The sequence below is a fragment of the Heteronotia binoei genome, chromosome 5, assembly GCF_032191835.1.
Source record: "Heteronotia binoei isolate CCM8104 ecotype False Entrance Well chromosome 5, APGP_CSIRO_Hbin_v1, whole genome shotgun sequence".
In the NCBI taxonomy this organism is placed as follows: Eukaryota; Metazoa; Chordata; class Lepidosauria; order Squamata; family Gekkonidae; genus Heteronotia; species Heteronotia binoei.
The window spans coordinates 94,900,146-94,917,948 of record NC_083227.1 but is presented as its reverse complement, the minus strand read 5'-3'; the positions used below and the strand labels follow the sequence as shown (position 1 = coordinate 94,917,948).

Below are 17,803 nucleotides of genomic sequence, written 5' to 3'. Positions count from 1 at the left end.
TGCCCCCAACTGGGGATTGGCAACCCTAAGTAGTGCCCAGAAAATAGTTGTATAAGATGTTGTACAGTGGAAATGCAAGTGAGGATATAATACATTTGACTTATCACCAGTGGTTACCACAGTTTTCCCCCTTGTGTTTTCACTAGTGCAACTGGAAATTTTGAACTGGATTTTCACTTATAGATTCAGATTTTGCCCCTTTTTTTGCGTACACCCTCATAGACTGAGTACTGTATTTGTGAAGCTGATGGTATTAAAACTCAATGAAGTACAAAACTGGACATACGGATATTAAAGATTTTATTAGACTGTTATTTTTTTCTGCATGGGAAAAAACCTGGCATTTGCAGATACCTCTTTCTCAGACAGAACTAACTTTCCTATATTCTGTCTCCTCTGAGAACCTATAGCAATTGAAATAGCTGAAGGCAGAGTATAATACTGTTTACAAATAAAAACCCATGTATTTCAAAGTGAGCTCATGTACTGAGATTATGGTCATGTGGCAGCAACCTTTAAAAAAACTCTTCTTTTTTTCAAGGAATATTACAGTCTGCACCATTTGTTTATACCTAGCCATTCAACATGACAACAATACATACTTCATTATTTACATTTTCCTCTCATAAATAACAGCAGTTTTTCTAAGATGTTTAATTGGTTGCCAACCCCACGAACATGGAATATTGACTTGCTGAGATGAACCAGTGTTAAATTATTCATAGGCCCAACCTGTTCACTCATGGGCAACATGTAACACATTGAAATAAATGATAAAGGCAGAAATGCCAGAGACTAGAACTTCTGGTTGCTCTTTATTAAAGCAAAAAATACAGGGGGAAGCAGGATGTGTAAAGACTTTTAAAGCACACAGTAAAGTAATACATTTGCTAAAATATAGAGAGAAACTCTCAGCTGGAATTCTAAACTAGACCATGCTTGAATTTCCAAGTTGTCTAAATCTGGCTCTACATTTTCCAATTAAGTCACCCATTCATTTGGTAGCTAATAAATATTTTTGACATTTATATTATAGAGTCTATGACAATACAGGCCATATCTCATCCTGTTTACAGATTTTCTCATACAATTTTTACCTGGTCATGAATTTTAAGAAAGGCTCTGTCAGAACTATTGATTGATGGTTTAAGCAGATTTTTATCATTCATGTACTTCTAGTTTGTTTATTTTAAAATTAAAATAGCACAGGGGAGAGGGGGATTTGTTTCCAATTCTATACAAGTATGAATACACAAACACCAACCAACAAAATTAAATAACTAATCTAAATAAATACATCTCTCTCTCTCACTCTCTGTATTCAAACTTAGGAATCATGTAATTTTCCCTCAGATACATAAATGGCTTCTAATCTATTACATATCTACAAGGCACCTTCAGCTAGTAAAGTGCATTTTGTAAAGAATGTAAACTTATCCACAGGTTTGTTTCTTTTTTATTTCCTCTTTTTCTCTACCAAAACAACTTAAGCATAATGGCAATCCTTTCTCAAAAAGAGCAAAATTGCAAGAAGCTCTTCCTATAAAATGGAGAGAGGTAGCAAGAGGTTTTGTAAAATAAAATCATTTTTCTTTTTCATACCTTTTATCGAGTGGCTTTACTGACATACTAAGATGATACCATCTCTGCTTAAGCAAAAAACGCCTTTTAATCAAACAGCAAAAAGAAACTCACCAGAAGTGACTCAGAATGAGCATATACTCTTAATTGATGAAATGCAAATAAGAAGCCTGGCCTTAAGAGCACTCAATCAATGGGAATAATCTATATAAACAGAGCATCAAGCTGAAACACGGGCATGTTTATTTATAGACAGAAGCTTATTACAACAAAAAACCCCCGAACTGCAATATCCTGTTAAGCTGTATAACCTAGAAGTACGTCCCTCACTCTCTCTTCCTCTTTCAAAAACACAGATCTTCTGTCCCCCCTACCCCATAAAATCTGTTTTCTCCAATGCTACACTGGAGCACAATAGAAAGTCATAAACCAAGGAAAATACAGAAACCAACATCTACTCCCGTCTTACCGAATGCACGCAGAACAAACAGAGTTTAACGTTTTCTGCTACTGCTATGCTAGTCTATTAAAATAACCCCCTAGCAAATGCTAGTGCTGCAGTAACTTCCTGCACTGCATCACTCACATACCTCTGACTTCATTGTTCCATAGGCCATGAAAAAAGCTCACCAAACATCCAGGTGGAGCTCTGTCACAGTTTCCTTTTGCAATGGATGTGAAACAGCAGTACTAGAGAGAAAAAGAAAGCTCCTGGGGTCCTACAGGATGATGAAGCTGGGTCAGTGCCTCATCGTAGAGCACAGAGCAGGGCTCTTAGCTGATAGATGCTCTGTACTAATCAGCAGATTTACCTAACACTGTTATCATGTGCTAGACCTTTTGGATCTCTGCTCAGCGGCTTTCAAAGCCACTGTAACCCAAGCAATGCCTAATCTCTATAGTGCTTCTAATTGTCAAACAATCTCATTGGAAGGTCAGTAGCCTTTTCTAGCCTATGAAAAAAGGACATTGTGTTTGAGTGAGCATGCTTGCAGGCACATAAAGAAAATACTGACACTATGCCTAATAACAAACTGGCAACATATGCATGCTTACTAGAGACTAATAATGGCATATTAAATCATACACAACTTTTAAAAATATAACCTAGTACAGCCAAATAAAATGAAAGGGCCTAAGGAACTATTAAAGTGACCAACACACATTTTTTTAAATTTTACTTATTGGTTTGCCCTTATCCTCCTGACGCTCTGCTACCAGTGCTTTATTTAGGAAAGTCCTGAAACAAACACTGAACCAAGACACACAAGAAGATTTTAACAAGAATAAGGCTGTTTCAGACTAGAGATGCCAGCCTCCAGGTGGGACCTGGATTCCCTAGAATTAAAGCTCATCTCCAAACAACAGAGATCAGTTCCCCTGGAGAAAATGGATGTTTTGGAGGGTGCACTCTATGTCATTGTACTCTTCTGAGGTCCCTGTCCTCCTCAGGTTCCATCCCCAAATCTCCAGGAGTTTCCCAACCTGGCTCTGGGGAAATCTGGCAACCCCACTTCATATGTGGCATTAAAAAGTACATTTGAGCTTCTTGCACACAAGGCCATGTCTGAAATGTGTGTGAGAATCTCCAGGTCCCAAGTGGAGGATGGCATCCCTATGCCTTAGGAATTATACCCTAGCTTCCTTTCCGAACAGGATAGCTTTTTAAGTTTAGAAATTTGTTGATATGAGTTCTTTCACCTGAAATTCTACAAAGCAGATACAAGTTCACCAGGTTGCCAATCCCCATTTGGGGGCAGGGGATTCCCTTGTTTGGAGGTCCTCCCTTGCTTTAGGGTTAATAGAAAGGTGGGGGGGGGTGTTATCAGAAAGATGAGGGTATAATGGAGACTTGATCCATGGTTATCTGGGGCTCTAGTGGGGCTGCTTTTTGATGTAGAGGCACCAAATTTTCAGCATTAGCATCTGGTGCCTCTCCTAACCCCTCCCCCCAGGTTTTAAAAAGAATGGTCTGCGGGTCCAATTCTATGAGTCCCAAAAGAAGGTGCCCCCTCCTCCATTATATCCAACGAAGGGAAGGCATTTAAAAGAAGTGTGGTCTCTTTAAATGTGATGGCCAGAACTCCCTTTGGAGTTCAGTTGTGCTTGTCTCAACCTTGATTCTGGCTCCACCCCCAAAGTCCCCAGATATTTCCTGAATTTGACCTGGCAACCCTATTTCTGTAAGAAATAGGTTGGAGTTTCAGAACCACTGATAGCTGACTACAGAGTAGTTGATAGAGTATTTATCAGATTTCATTTATAGTCCATCTTTTTCACTGAGATTCAAGGGAACCTATCTTTATTATAGGGTAAGCTCAATAACTGTAAGGGTGTTTAGGAGGGCTGAAAAACTTCCTCTTGAAGTCCCAAGGAAAGGAGGGACTGATTTCCACCACAAATATTTTAGGTATAGGATAAGGTAAGACACAGGATTTGGGGATGACTGAGCAGGCATGTGGTTCTTTTAAATCACTGCAATTCAATTACTCTAAATAAACAATTAGAAACAGTAATTTTAGTGAAATTTATGAAGACAAGTATTCTACCAACAAATTTGGATACCCAAGGAACACAGTCCTGAATTAAAATGAGTGGGGCTCTTGACTCATGCATAAAATATTATAGATGTCTGTGAGACAGGTATGAAAGGGAAATGCATCTCCATTTTTATGTGTGTATTGATTGTGATGCTCTGCAGCATTACTACAAGGAAGACATTTTTTCTCCTACTCAATTCCTCAGGGTGGGAAACTGGTGCTGGGTAACCACCACACCTCAAGTGGGTAAATGGAAGGCCTTGTCATAACATGCTGCTCTAAACCCAACCAGGATAGATTTGCCATAAGTGGTGGAATTGTATACCAAGAGAGGATACTTTCTTTCATGTGCATGGGTGTTTTTATCCATGCCCATTTTATGAAATGTATTTAACAGAGAAGCCAGCAAGCTGGACATGGTAGATCTACTATATTTTTTTTCCTGCACAGGTGCCTTGGAGTTCTTCAGGGAGGGCCTGATACTACACTGAATGTTTTATCAGTCCATATGAAGTCTAATAGTGCACCAGCATTTATCTCTGCATATGTGTTACAGCTGATTGAAAAAAGGAGAGTCCTGAAAATGCTGGCATTGTTCAGAGATTGCTGCCCAAATGTGAGACAAAGGAGGGGATATAGCATAGCATTAGAATGGAATATAAACTGAACTCTCCCTCAGCTGAGTTATTGTAGGGTCACTAATAGGATCTGTCTTGGTCTCTTTCCTTTTCACTTTGAATTGGCTTTCCCCTTTAGCCCCACATGACAGCCACACAAAAAATGCAATGACATCACATTCTTTCCAAACTCCACCATCCTCAAGCACCTCCCCCAAATTTCCTATTGTTTGCCAAGGCAGCGCTGGGTACTGCCAACACAAGGCAGTATTGGGGATATGTTTGAATACTAGCAAGAAAAGTAGAATCTGTACTAGATTTCTTATCCCGAAATGGTATCGCAGCCCAGAGATGCAGGAAACATACCACTGTCAGCACTTTGGAGAATTACAGTCCACAATGGTATAGTAAACTGTCTGCCACTATATAATCCCCTCATTCCATCGCCTAGTGCAGGTCATTAACTAAGATGACCAACATTGTCCCAGTACCAATACTGGATAAGAATCTAGATGGAAAAACTATCAGGATTTTTTAAATTTAAAATTTTTAGGCCACCATTCTCTGCAAACAGGGCCCAGGGTGGCTTATAAAGAAAGAAACATACAACAAAGAACTAGAAGTTAAAATCCTACAATAAAATATGTAACGCATACATCAAACAATAATTTAATCCATTCCAAGATGGTGAGAACATCTCAGATTTCACAACCTTTGGAGGTGGGGGGCTTGTGGAAGATGAGAACCACACTACATGCTGTACCAACAGTGTCCTCAACTGAAAGCCTGGTAGAACATCTCTGTCTTATATTATTGTTTATTATATTTGATGAATCGCCCTATCCTAGCCAGTGCCAGGCTCAGGGTGATGTACAACAGTAAAATCAGTTACATTAAATATATATATATATATATATATATATATATAATTACACTAAATTACATTAAAATTACAAACCCTGATGGTGTCTTTAAAGTGCTTTTATTCAGTTATTTGATCACATCAAGAGTGGGGGGATCCCCCCCAAGAGGGGGTGGAGAGAAAAAGGTGCCAGGATGGCAACCATCACTGTCCTCATGCAAAGGCTTGGTGGAACATCTCTGCCTTACAGGCCCTATGAAACTGTAAAAGGTCCCGCAGGATCCTGATGTCTTCTGGCAGAGCATTCCACCAAGTTGGGGCCAGGACTGAAAAAGCCCTGGTCCTTGTTGAGGACAGCCAGACCTCTTTCGGGCCAGGGATCACCAGCAGATTTTGACTACTGGAGCGCAGTGCCCTTCCAGGGACATAGTGGAGGAGGTGGTCCCATAGATACAGCGGTCCCAGACTGCTCAAGGCCTTAAAGGTCATAACCAAAACCTTGAATCTGACCCGGTACTCAACTGGCAGCCATATGCCCTGTGGAAAGGTAACAAATCCCACAGGGCATGGATGTTCTCTAGCAGAGAGTTCCACCAGGTAGGGGCCAGAGTCAAAAAAGCTCTGGCCCTGGTTGAGGACAGTCAGATCTCTCTCAGGCCATGGACCACCAGGAGGTTCTTACTTCCCAAATGTAATGATCTGCTGGAGACATACTGAGAGAGCCAGTCCCAAAAGTATGTGGGTCCCTGATTGCTAAGAGCCTTGAAGGTCAAAACCAGCACCTTGAAACTGATCCGGTGCTCCACCAGAAGCCAGTGCAGCTTGTGTATGTGCCATCTGAGGGGTCCCCGTAAGGACCCATGTGGCCGCATTCTGTATCAGTTGGAATTTCTGGGTCAGCCTCAAGGATAGGCCCATGTATGCTGAGTTACAATAGTCTATCCTGCAGGTGACTGTTGCATGGATTACTGTGGCTAGGTCAGAGCGAGACAGGTAGGGAGCCAGTTGCCTGACTTGGTACATTTGGAGAAATGTCAGCCTGGCAACCTTTGTAACTTAGGCTTCTATCAATAAGCCCAGACTCGCACCTAGACTTCTGATGGCTGATGTCAGTGTTAGGGACACTCTGTCAAGAGTTGGGAGTTGACAACCTAGCCATGGCTCCTTTGCACCTAGCCACAGAACCTCCATCATCCCATTATTCAGTTTCAACCAACTCTGCTTCAACCACCCTACCATGGCCTCCAAACCCTTTGTTAAGTTCATGGGAACTGTTTCCAGTTGGCCACCCATCAACAGAAATAGTTGGGTGTCATCAATATACTAATGAATCCCAGCCCAAAACTCTCCGCCAGCTGGGCAAGAGGACACATATCAATGTTAAATAACGTTGGGGAGAAAAGTGCTCCTTGAGGAACCGCAAATACTAGCAGATGCCTTAGGGACACTATCTCTCCCAGTGTCACCCTCTGCCCCTAACTGTGGAGGAATGAGGTAAACCATTGCGAGGCTACTCCACAGCAGGGCTGTAGCCAGAATTCCAAGTTTGGTGGGGCACACAGGGGGATTTTTTGTTTAGGGGGGTCAAGGGACTGGGCACTGAAAGGTCTACTGAGGAGTAAACCTTACCTGCAACTGCCCAGCCCAGCTGCCCAGGGTAAAGTATGTGTGTGTGGGGGGGAGATGAAGTCAGAGATAATGGGGGGACAACATGGGAGGGAAACTCGATGAGGACACCACGAATCCCCTGCAGTCACCATCTTGGCCCCTCCTATCACACTTTTCATTGGTGGGGTCAACTTTCTTCCTGCGCCATGACACCGTTGCTGAGCCAGGCAATCTTGTTCTGCTGTGCCCAGTGCACAACTTCCTGCCTCCTGCTGCCCCCAGTTGCCAGCACCCCAGGCTTATCCGACATCCAGAAACCTCAGCTGGAAGGCAGGATCTGGCCAGCCTCCCATCCTTTAAGCCACTTCTTCATCTTGCAATGCACTCTGGACATGGTAGGGCTAGTGAGCAGGGTGCACAGAAGCCAGCTTCCCCACCAGCAGCTGCCGCTCTCTTTGCTGATCCCTCTCCTGCCATTGAGCCCCCTGAGGTTGGGGCTGCTGCTCTTCCGGGCAGCAAGCCTGGGGCGTCCTCTGCCTTCCTCCTCCCACCATCACTCAACTTGGAGGGAAACTGCACCTTAGCCCCCACGCTTGTTCTCCGAGGTGCAAAACAAGTGCATTGCAAAATCCCATTCGCCCCCAGGGAGAGTGGTCACAAGGACCAAAGTGGAGTGCAGCAGCGTCCTCCTTAATGGCTCCAATGCTGTGACATGCGCAGCTCCAGCCAAGGAAGCTGCCTGCTTAGCAGTCCTGAGTGACAGAGAGGAGACTGGCAGCAATGGAGGGGCCTCCAGAGGCGCCATACAATTGGAAGAGGTTTTTGAAAGGATGGCCTCGTCCCCTGGGGCCCTTTGTAGCTACAGGCCTGCCCCACAGACTCCAGCATCAAAAAGGTGAGGAGTCAGTAGAGCAGGAAAGAAAGAGACATTGGAACTGATCATCCAAACACCCCCTAGCACTTTGATCAAGTATGAAAGGTTAGCGACAGGACATTGCTCAAGATTAGCAGGGTCTAGACTGAGCCTTTGTTAGAGGTCTCACCATGGCCTCTTTTAAAACTATGTGGACTACTCCTTGACCCAAAGAAGCATTCAGTAACGCTACAACACAAGTCAGCTTAATTACTGATGGAATTAATCAGAGAAGCTTTTTGTGTATAGACGTGCGACAATTCCCTTCAAAACATTCAACAGTGGCTTCTTTCACCATTACAATAAAGAGCTGGCAATTTTTTACACTCTTAAAAGCAGACATTGTTCATGTATTACAGATATCCTGGAGGTTTTCTCCTTTATCGCTGATCATTTTTGCATAAAATATATGATCATTATTTCATAAGTGTTCATTCGTTCCTGCTGCTTATTGCTCTACCTAAACCTTCTGAAATTGCTCTCCCTGTGACAGTCAGTCTCACATCTGTCATTTGTGATGTCACAAAGAGGATTTTGACCTTCAGGCATAAGAATTTCCATACTGATTTTGCACTGTAGCACACAGACATTTGAGATTAGACAGACGTAAATGCGTAAGAAAACCAGCATAGCCACAGGGGAACTTAAGTACTTAATACCAGCCCTGCAGCAAGAGCTTTTAAAAGTAGTACAAATAGAACCTTGGGTTAAATGGTGATAGCAATTTTGTTACTTTAATTCCTAGCATAAACTCTCTTACTAATTAGTTGTGCAATAGCAGCAGGTCCCACACAAGTCACAACTGGATAAAGCTGATGTAAATAATAGCAGAGAGCCCTCTTCCCCTTAAGTCTAATCAGCTCAAGCTTCTGAAATCTCCATTTAAGTTATCCTCCCAGAAAATAATTTATTATAAGAAATTTAAACTGGGGATAACATAGACCATTGCATTTAAAATCAGGGAATTCAATTTTCTTCAGTTTTTGTTGTGTGCTCTTAACTATTTAGAACTTCATACCTTCACATCATTGGCAGCTTGATCCTCCAAACTGACTGGAACAAATCTTTTTGCTCTATCTTTGCCTGGACTATTAAAAAGGAAAAAGTGGGATTGCCATATGGTTCAATTGGCCAAGCTTTGTACAATTTCTAGGTAAGCCATCTGTCTTTTGGACAATTAGCTGCTCCTAATTTTCAGTTTTATTTTTTTTTAAGCCAGTCTATAATCTTTGTTGATCCAAAGATGTGAGGCAACATGTGCAGCAAAATGATTTTGTCCAGGGCTTTTTCTGAGTAGGAATGCAGTTCCGGCTGACTTGGTGTCAGGGGTGTGTGGTCTAATATACAAATGAGTTCCTGCTGGACCTTTTCTACAAAAAAGCCCTGTGTGAAACAATGATGATGTCTGGAGTGTGGCCTAATATGCAAATGAGTTCCTCCTGGGCTTTTTCTACAAAAAAAGTCCTGATTTTGTCCCATCAGTTTATAACAAACAAGCACTCTGATCTCTGATTGTTCTAGCCAATGAGGAAAATAAAAGCTAAGACTCACAAGTAAGAGAATGGGACTTACTTGTGAGTAGATCTGCTTAGGATTGTTTGCACATTCAGTATTTCAGGTACTTGAGATAAGTCTGTGGGTAGCAGCCCAATGCACTCCTGCTTCTCTAATTCTCCAACTTTTTACATCATTGCAAAGAGCAGACATCAAACATGTAAATGGCCCAAAGTCATCCAGTGAGCATTCATAGTAGACTAGCAGGGTTGCCAAGTCTAACCCATAAAATATCTGGGGACTTTGGAGGTGGAGCCAGGAGACTTTCACATTTCCTAAAATAAATAAGAATACAACAGTGCAGTTCCCTTGAATACAGTCTTCATTTCCTCATCCCAAAGCAGCTGCATGTCCCATGTTCTCTCTCTCTCTCTCTCTCTCTCACACGCACACACATAGAGCACAGCCAAAATAAACAGTTTGCTAGCTCACACTTTTGTGGTTTGAACTTGGGTTTCTCAGATTCTAGTTTGAAACTCTAACCAGTACAGTACACGGGTCTGCATAGGGGGCTGTTGTAGAACAGTAGCAAGCAGTCAGTCCCATGTCAGCCATTCAAGTCATGAGGTATTAGTCGCCTCATGGTTGCTGCCTGGCCACAATGAGTTCCCCTGTCAAAGATCAAAAGAGTTCTGAAAAGGTCCTTTCTCCTGCCTTTTACTGTGTGAAACTGAGGCTTGAAGTTGAAGGCTAACAATATTGTTGTGGTTGCCTTGTAATCTTCATAATAGCCACTGCAGAAGGCATTCATTTCTTAAATGTAAAGGTACTCCTTCTATTAACTGGGGATTTTTAACTCTTCAATGTATTTTTTTTTTAATTTCAGATTTTTCTTCAAAGCTGAAGCTTTTTTCAAGTTTGTAGAAAGATCTCTCTTGCCAGTCCATGGCCCTAGTCTCTGGATTTAAGTATACAGACATGAGTCCATGTTTCGAGTTAAATATATTGATGATACAAGCCAAGATTTATTTCCACAGATGGTATGAATTCTGTATTTAGTTCAAGGGTGGCAATATAAGACCATAAGATGGATCTGACCTACCTAGGGTTACACTTTCGTCTCTGTAATCCTGAGTAGCAACTCAGTAGGCAGCTCTAACATGCACATGGGGTAGTAGGTAATTGCACAGCTAGCTATGTTCAACTTTAACAACTACTTAACCAATATTGTCCATTTAGCTAGCCTTCAAGTCAGGTAAGCCTTTATTATATTTATTATATATATATATATATATATATATATATATATATATATATATATATATATATATATATATCTCAGAGCAAATTGGTTAAAAAAAGATAAAATGGAACGATTGCATACATATACATCAGGAAAAGCATAAACATAAACTATTTCTATGAGATCCTCTGGCGTGCCTTTAAAACAGAATAAAGAAACTTAGCCATTTTCTCAGTGACAGTAGATGAAGTATCGCTCAAAAGACTTTAGAATTTAAGTGCATCAGAACAATCAACCATGCTAACTAAAAGAGCATGTAAATACTTGTGACAAAGATCTATATACAAATTACAATAAAGAAGAAAATGAGTAACTGACTCCACACATTTTTGTTTAACAGAGACAGTATCTGACTGAGTAGGCTGTCTTGTTAAATCTGCCATAAAGAATGCTGTGGCACCTGCAAGACCGATAGATATGAGGCCATTTTCCCAGTACTAAGAGAGATCTCAAAACTCAGTGGGGAACAAGTTTTCTTAGCCAGACTGTATAGGTCTTGGCCCTCAATATCTAGCAACCTGTTTTTAATTTGTTGGACTGCGGTGGTGAAGGACAGAATGGACAATAGTTCTAGGGATAAACCCATTGCTTTTATTTTTCTCTCAAAATATGCTGACCAATTTGACAAATTAAATTCAGAGAGCATTTGAAAAATATAGTTCCCCGGTTCAGAGTTGTAGTGCAAGTGCAAGCCATGCACTAGTAACTATTAAAGACATGACAGTTTCTAAGTAGATAACTGCATCTGGGACACATTTTGGCATGCCCAGAATTTTACTCAAGAATTTGGATTGGACACGTTCGATAGCACATTCATAAAATCCAATCCAGATTGGGATGCCATACAGAAGTTGTGAAATCACTTTGGCTTTGAATATTTTTATGGCAGCTGGCACAAGTTGGTTACCTCTGCCATAAAAAAGCAAACTATGGCAGATGCACTGATGTTAGCTATCTTCACTGCATACTTGCGATGAGTAGACTAAGTCACATTATATTGAAAATAAACACCTAAGTATTTAAAATAATTGATTTGCTCTATCTCTTTACCATCAGTAACCCATTTGTAAAGTCTCCACTTTTTTTAGAAAACTAAGATTTTGGACTTCTCATAATTGAGCTGGAGCTTATTACCAGTAAAATACAGAACACAACGAGACAACAGACATCTTAAGCCCACTCTAGAGCAGGACAACAGCACCGTATCGTCAGCATAAAGTAACAAGGGTACATGTAATGCACCGAGTTTTGGACTATGGCAGTCAGGACCAGACAGCTGAATAGCCAGATAATTAAGGAAGAGACTGAATAAAAAGGGAGCCAAAATGCAACCCTGTTTGACACCCTTATTGGCAGCAATCTTCGATGTTAGGTTGCCTGCTAATGAGCATTTGATCTGGCAGGTGGTAAAAGTGTGTAATCTCTTAATAAGCATAAGGAGTCTTTTATCCATGTTTGGTTTATCTAGCTTAATCCAGAGGAGGTCCCTCTCAACTAAATCAAATGCGCCATTTAAATGTGCAGACTTTGAGTGCTTTAGCTCCTTTTTAGAATGGGCGGTGCGCTGCCGGGCTCGTTTGAGCAATGTGGTGCATTATCTGGATGACCTCCTGTTTGCGGGCCCCTTAGGCTCCGGCCAGTGCGCTCATTTGATGGCGGCCTTTGCAGCGCAGTTGGTGGAGCTGGGCGTTCCTCTAGCCCATGAGAAGACAGAGGGCCCTACCCAGCGACTGACGTTCCTGGGGGTTGAATTTGATTCATTCCAACAAACTTCATGCCTCCCAAGGGACAAAATTCTAGGTCTGCAGGAAATGTTTGCTCAGTTTTTGCTGCGGTGAAAGGCGACCTTGAGGGAGCTGCAGCAGTTGGTGGGTCACTTACATTTTGCGTGTAAGGTGGTAGCTCCTAGTTGCCCCTTTTTTGAGGAGGTTGTGTGATGCAATGGCTGGATTACGGCAGCCGCATCATCGAATCAGGATTTCACGCAGCACGCGGGAGGACCTTTTACTATGGAAGGAGTTTTTAACCTCCTTTAATGGTGTCTCCTTTTGGAGGGCTGAGTTACAACTGGAAGCTGAGCTGCAAATTACATCAGACGCAGCGGGGTCCCTTGGGTTTGCCGTCTACTTTTGCGGACACTGGTGCGCAGAGGAATGGCCCCAGGAATGGGTAGATGCGGGGTGGAACAGAGATTTGACTTTCTTGGGAGTTCTTTCAGACCTTGGTAGCCGTTTGGTTGGTGGGGAATGAGTTGGCAGACCACACAGTCCACTTTTGGTGTGACAACATAGCCGTGGTGCAAGTTATCAATTCCCTCACTTCCAAATCCCCCAGGGTGATGAGGCTGGTGCGGGCCTTCACTCTCCATTGCCTGAGGCTTAATATTTTATTTTTCGCCAGGCATGTGCCTCGGGTGGCTAATGGGGTGGCTGACACTCTCTCCTGCAAATAGATGCAGAGGTTTTGCCAGCTGGCCCCAGACGCAGATCTTCTTCCGACAATTATGCCCCCCGGGATATGGATGATTGGCAGGTCGAGGCCGGCAGAGCAATAAGTCGCCATTGCTCCTAGTACCAGAAAATCGTACAACAGGGCAGTATGCCAGTTTGAAAGTTTTAGGAGCAAAGTTGGTTACCAAAGGGAATGGCCCTTTCCAGTGGAGCAATTACTCCACTATAGTGTATCTTTAAGGTGCAGGGGATTAGCAGTTCGATCTATTCGGGGCCGGCCGTCTGCGTTGGCCTTCGCTAGTAAGGCTTTGGGTTTCCAGGAGAATACTGATGACTTCCGCATTAAGAAGATGTTGGAAGGTTGGTCTATAGAAGTTGGGCCCAGGCAGGATCCTAGGCAACCAATTTCCCCTGCAGTTCTTAGGGGTTTACGATCGGTCTGGGGTCATGTGTACGTGTTGGAGTATGGCATTCTTTGGGGCTCTCCAGGTGAGTGAGCTGGTGGCTCAGTCCAAACGAGACATTTCAGGGAGAACCTTGATGGCCCGAGACATTCGTCTGGCTGTCAGATCTGTATATGTTACAGTTCGTCATTCCAAGACTGATCAACTGCAATGGGGGGATACTATTAGTTTGGAGATCTGTCCCATAGTGGCTTTAACACGATACATGGTTGCTCATGGTTTGGGTGCCGGCCTGTTGTTCCATCATGGGGACTGCAGTCCCCTGACAAAGCATCAGTTTTGGACAGTGACGTGCAAGGCCCTTGCTATGCTGGGCTTGTCGGGAGTTAAGTTCAGTACCCATTCCTTCCATATTGGAGCAGCATCTATGGCTGCTGCCCTGGGGTATTCCCCACCTTCCATTCAGAAGCTTGGTAGGTGGGGTTTCTCAGCCTATAAGGGCTATGTTCGCCCTCTTGCACTGCAGTAATTGGCATCACGTTATTGGGGAGCTATGTTATTCATCGTTCTTCTTTTCTCAGGTGCTGTGGTCTGTGGAGAGAGACAACGTGTCCTCATATGAAGACTTAGCTTTGTGTTTTGGGCTGCCCATCAGGCCAGGAGGACTTCGGCCGGGTCACAGCTGGGGCTCAGCAAGTGGACCACCATTGAATGGCGTGGACGGTGGGGTCTCAATTGGTCGGGCCTGTTGCCCCTCTTGTTTGAAGATGCGCACATGTTGCCACCACATGTTGTGGTGAAACATCTGGGTGGTAATGATTTAGGCCTGCTCAAGGGAAAAGCCCTTGTGTTGCAGGCCAAAGATGACTTTAGAGTCATCAAGAGGCGTTGGCCGCAGGCTTTGATCGTGTGGTCGGCCATGATCCCATGGCGGGTATGGCATGCAGCTTGGGACCCATGGGTGATTAAGAAAGCTCACCACAAAGCCAATTTAGAACTTAAAAGAGCCCTTGAGGGGGGTTTGGGGCACTTTCTTCCTCACCCGGGGATCCAGGCTGATTGCGCGGATTTATACAGAAGCGATGGCGTACATCTTTCAGACAAGGGTAATGATGCCTTTTTAGAGGACTTGAAACTTGGGCTTAAGGAAGTGTTGGGCATTTAGTGGGCGCAGCTGCCTAAGCAGAGGCTTGGCCTCACGGTGGCTGGGTTTTGGCCTAAACTTTTGTTATGCAGCTCAGTGAGCACCTGTAGCACCCCAGTTTTGGGGCACGGGGTCTCGATAAATCATTCCTGGACCATGTGGGACGGTTGAGTGATGAAGTGGACTGCCTTGGGTTTGGATGGATTGATTCGCCCATTAGCTGTGTGGCTGGGGGTTGAAACTCCAGGGCATAACCTTTGCTAGGCCGCTCGGGTATGAGTCATGTATTTTGGCAATACCTAGGGGCAGGGTGGCTCGCCCGTAATGCGGCAGGGGAGGAGTATTTCGTCTCCTGGTCTTGCCGTGCTGCCTGTTATGTTATAGCCCTTGCGTTAATGTAATAAATAAAGAAAGTGGCCCTTTAGTTACCCAAACCCTTGTGTCCGTCTCTTCCTTCCGTCGGGGGGGGGGGGGGAGGCAAAGCTCCTATGTGTATGTATGGGAGGAAGGCTCCCTGTTGTTCCCAGTCTACTAAACTACACTACAGTATCAATTGTTTCTACTTAATGTTCTATTCTGAAAGCATTCAAACCACCTAGATATGTTAGGTAACTCTTTATCATCCAGCACTATAAATCAGCCCTTAGGATAATCACAGTTATTTTAAAGAATATAGTTTTTAAAATTACTTTCCCAATGCCTCAAAGAATGACTGGCAGAAACAAGGAGTTAAGAGGCCTATATGCCCCCCCACCCCCAATACAGCCTACAAAGGATCAAACTGTATGTCACATTAGAGAACTGTGATCAGGATTCTTGTGAGACTTTAAAATTCAAAGCAACTGAATATGTTACTTTCCCAGGAGGTAGGAAACAGAGAGACACTATATGATACTTTCCCAGGAGGTATGTTTCCCAAGAATATGTTACTTTCTCAGGAGGTAGGAAACAGAGAGACACTATGTGTGCATGTTTTTCTCCTCAAGGCAAAAATACAGCTTCTGGGGGACATTTAGTTTGGGAAAATGATATGGGAAAAATGTGTAATTTACACTCCCCCCCCCCACCGTGCCACAGCATAGTCCTGATCCAATCTGACTCCAGAACATGCTTTAAAGTAGGGGTGGCCAAAGTTGCTTAACATAAGAGCAACATAGAATAAACGTCAGGTGTTTGAGAGTCTCAAGACATGAACGTTAGATGTTCAAGTGCCGCAAGGAAGGAAGGATGGAAGAAAGGAAGGAAGGAAGGCAGGCAAACAGATAGGAGGAGGGAGGAGGGGAGAGGAAGAGAGAGGTGGAAAGAAAGCAACATTAAATACGTTGTCTAAGCCGCCAGATGGTTGGCTTGGAGAAGTGATTTAAAGAGACAAATGCTTTTTCCGAGCTGGCTGATAGGGTGGTGGGGGCTTTGAGAGCCACACAATATGTGTGAAAGAGCCACATGTGAAAGAGTCACATCATATCTAGCTGAACCCTAGTACAGCAGTTTCCTTACTGGCTTCAGAGAAAGCGATCTCTCTTCCACCAGGATATGCCTAGCCTTTGCTTAAGCATTTGTCATATGGAAGAGTTCAGCTGACAAATATAGCAGCAACTTATGCAAGCTGTCTCCTCACCCTAACATGGGAGTAGAAGAAGATACTAGACACTCATATTGGGAAGAGAACAATGAATCTTCATTAATTCCTGAATGAACTGATACAGCATTAAATTAAAGGGCCACAATTTGGGGCACCCTCAGGGCAGGTGCAGGGGGGGGCAGGACTTAGCTAGTGAGCACCCTGAGACATTTCTGCTTGTGGTGAGAGGTTCCCTCAGTACAGCCCCATTAGGCTAAAGTGGCTTGCCACGGGTGCTTTGGGTATAGCTAGGTTTCGGCAAACTGCAAAGCTGTTGAGCTTTCAAGTTAGGGAACCAGGCAGACCTTTTGGAATTTATTTTATTTACTTAATTTACACCCTGCATTTAGACATAAGGTGACTTGCATCATTCTCTTCTCTCCCTTTCATTCTCACAACAACCTTGTGATAAAGGTTAGGCTGAGAACAAGGTTCCATGGCAGCATCGGGATTTGTTGAACCTGGGTGTCCCAAATTCTAGTCCAGTATTCTAACCACTATATCACAGTGGCTCTCAGAATCTCCACTGGATAATACAGCTGTCACTAGAAGGGAACAAGTCCAGTTGCATTCTTGTCATAGAACAGCAATAATGGGAAATGAGACTGTTTCCCTCTCATCCATACAGAATTATGATAGATTACATTGGCTTTAGCCCTCTGGTTTTTTGAACACACATTATTATATTAATAAAATTGGGTCCTAGTTTAAACTCAGCCGCTAACTCCTGTTTTCATTTGAAACAGGAGGTTAATAATAATGTTCCATACTGCACCAGCTTGCAATATTCTAAAAATGTTTCTGACACAGGATCCCTTAAGTACTTGTTAATAAAATACCCTCTTCACCTGAAAGCATTCAATGTTAACATTAGAGAACATTCAGTGTATAATATCTCTCAGGACCAATTTCCTATCATCATTTAGTTGCTGTTAACTTTATGTGGAGCTTTCATATTCTACTCTTCTCTCCCTGGTTTATTGTCATAACTAATTTGTTTACAAGATGTGTTGCTAATTGTTGAACTTTAGGCATTTCTTAAAGGTATTCCTAATCATTGTTAAGATCAGCACTGTTCTGGGAACAGCAACTAAAAGCGAAGTAATATTGCCTGCCTTGAGACAATATTGTCTGCCTTAAGATGTTCAAACATCAGACATAGTCTGTTTTTTTCAAGAAGGATATGAAGGGATATGCAATAATTTTGCAACAGTCATGAATGTGTTGAATTGGATTCTGTGATCTACCAGTAGAGAGTGCTGAAGG

At 43.0% G+C, this 17,803-nt stretch overlaps 1 protein-coding gene across 12 annotated transcripts in view; it reads right to left on the bottom strand.

The window, feature by feature from the left end:
- Positions 1–17,803, bottom strand: part of IQSEC1 (IQ motif and Sec7 domain ArfGEF 1) — a 328,187-nt gene that overhangs the window by 169,725 nt on the left and 140,659 nt on the right. The window contains exon 1 of one of the 12 annotated variants that reach the window (XM_060239842.1): positions 2,172–2,192. The exons of the other annotated variants lie outside the window; for them this stretch is intronic. The gene's annotated coding sequence lies outside the window, so the exon portion shown is untranslated. Of the gene's footprint in view, positions 1–2,171; positions 2,193–17,803 lie in introns of those variants that run through there. 12 annotated transcript variants of the gene reach the window in all.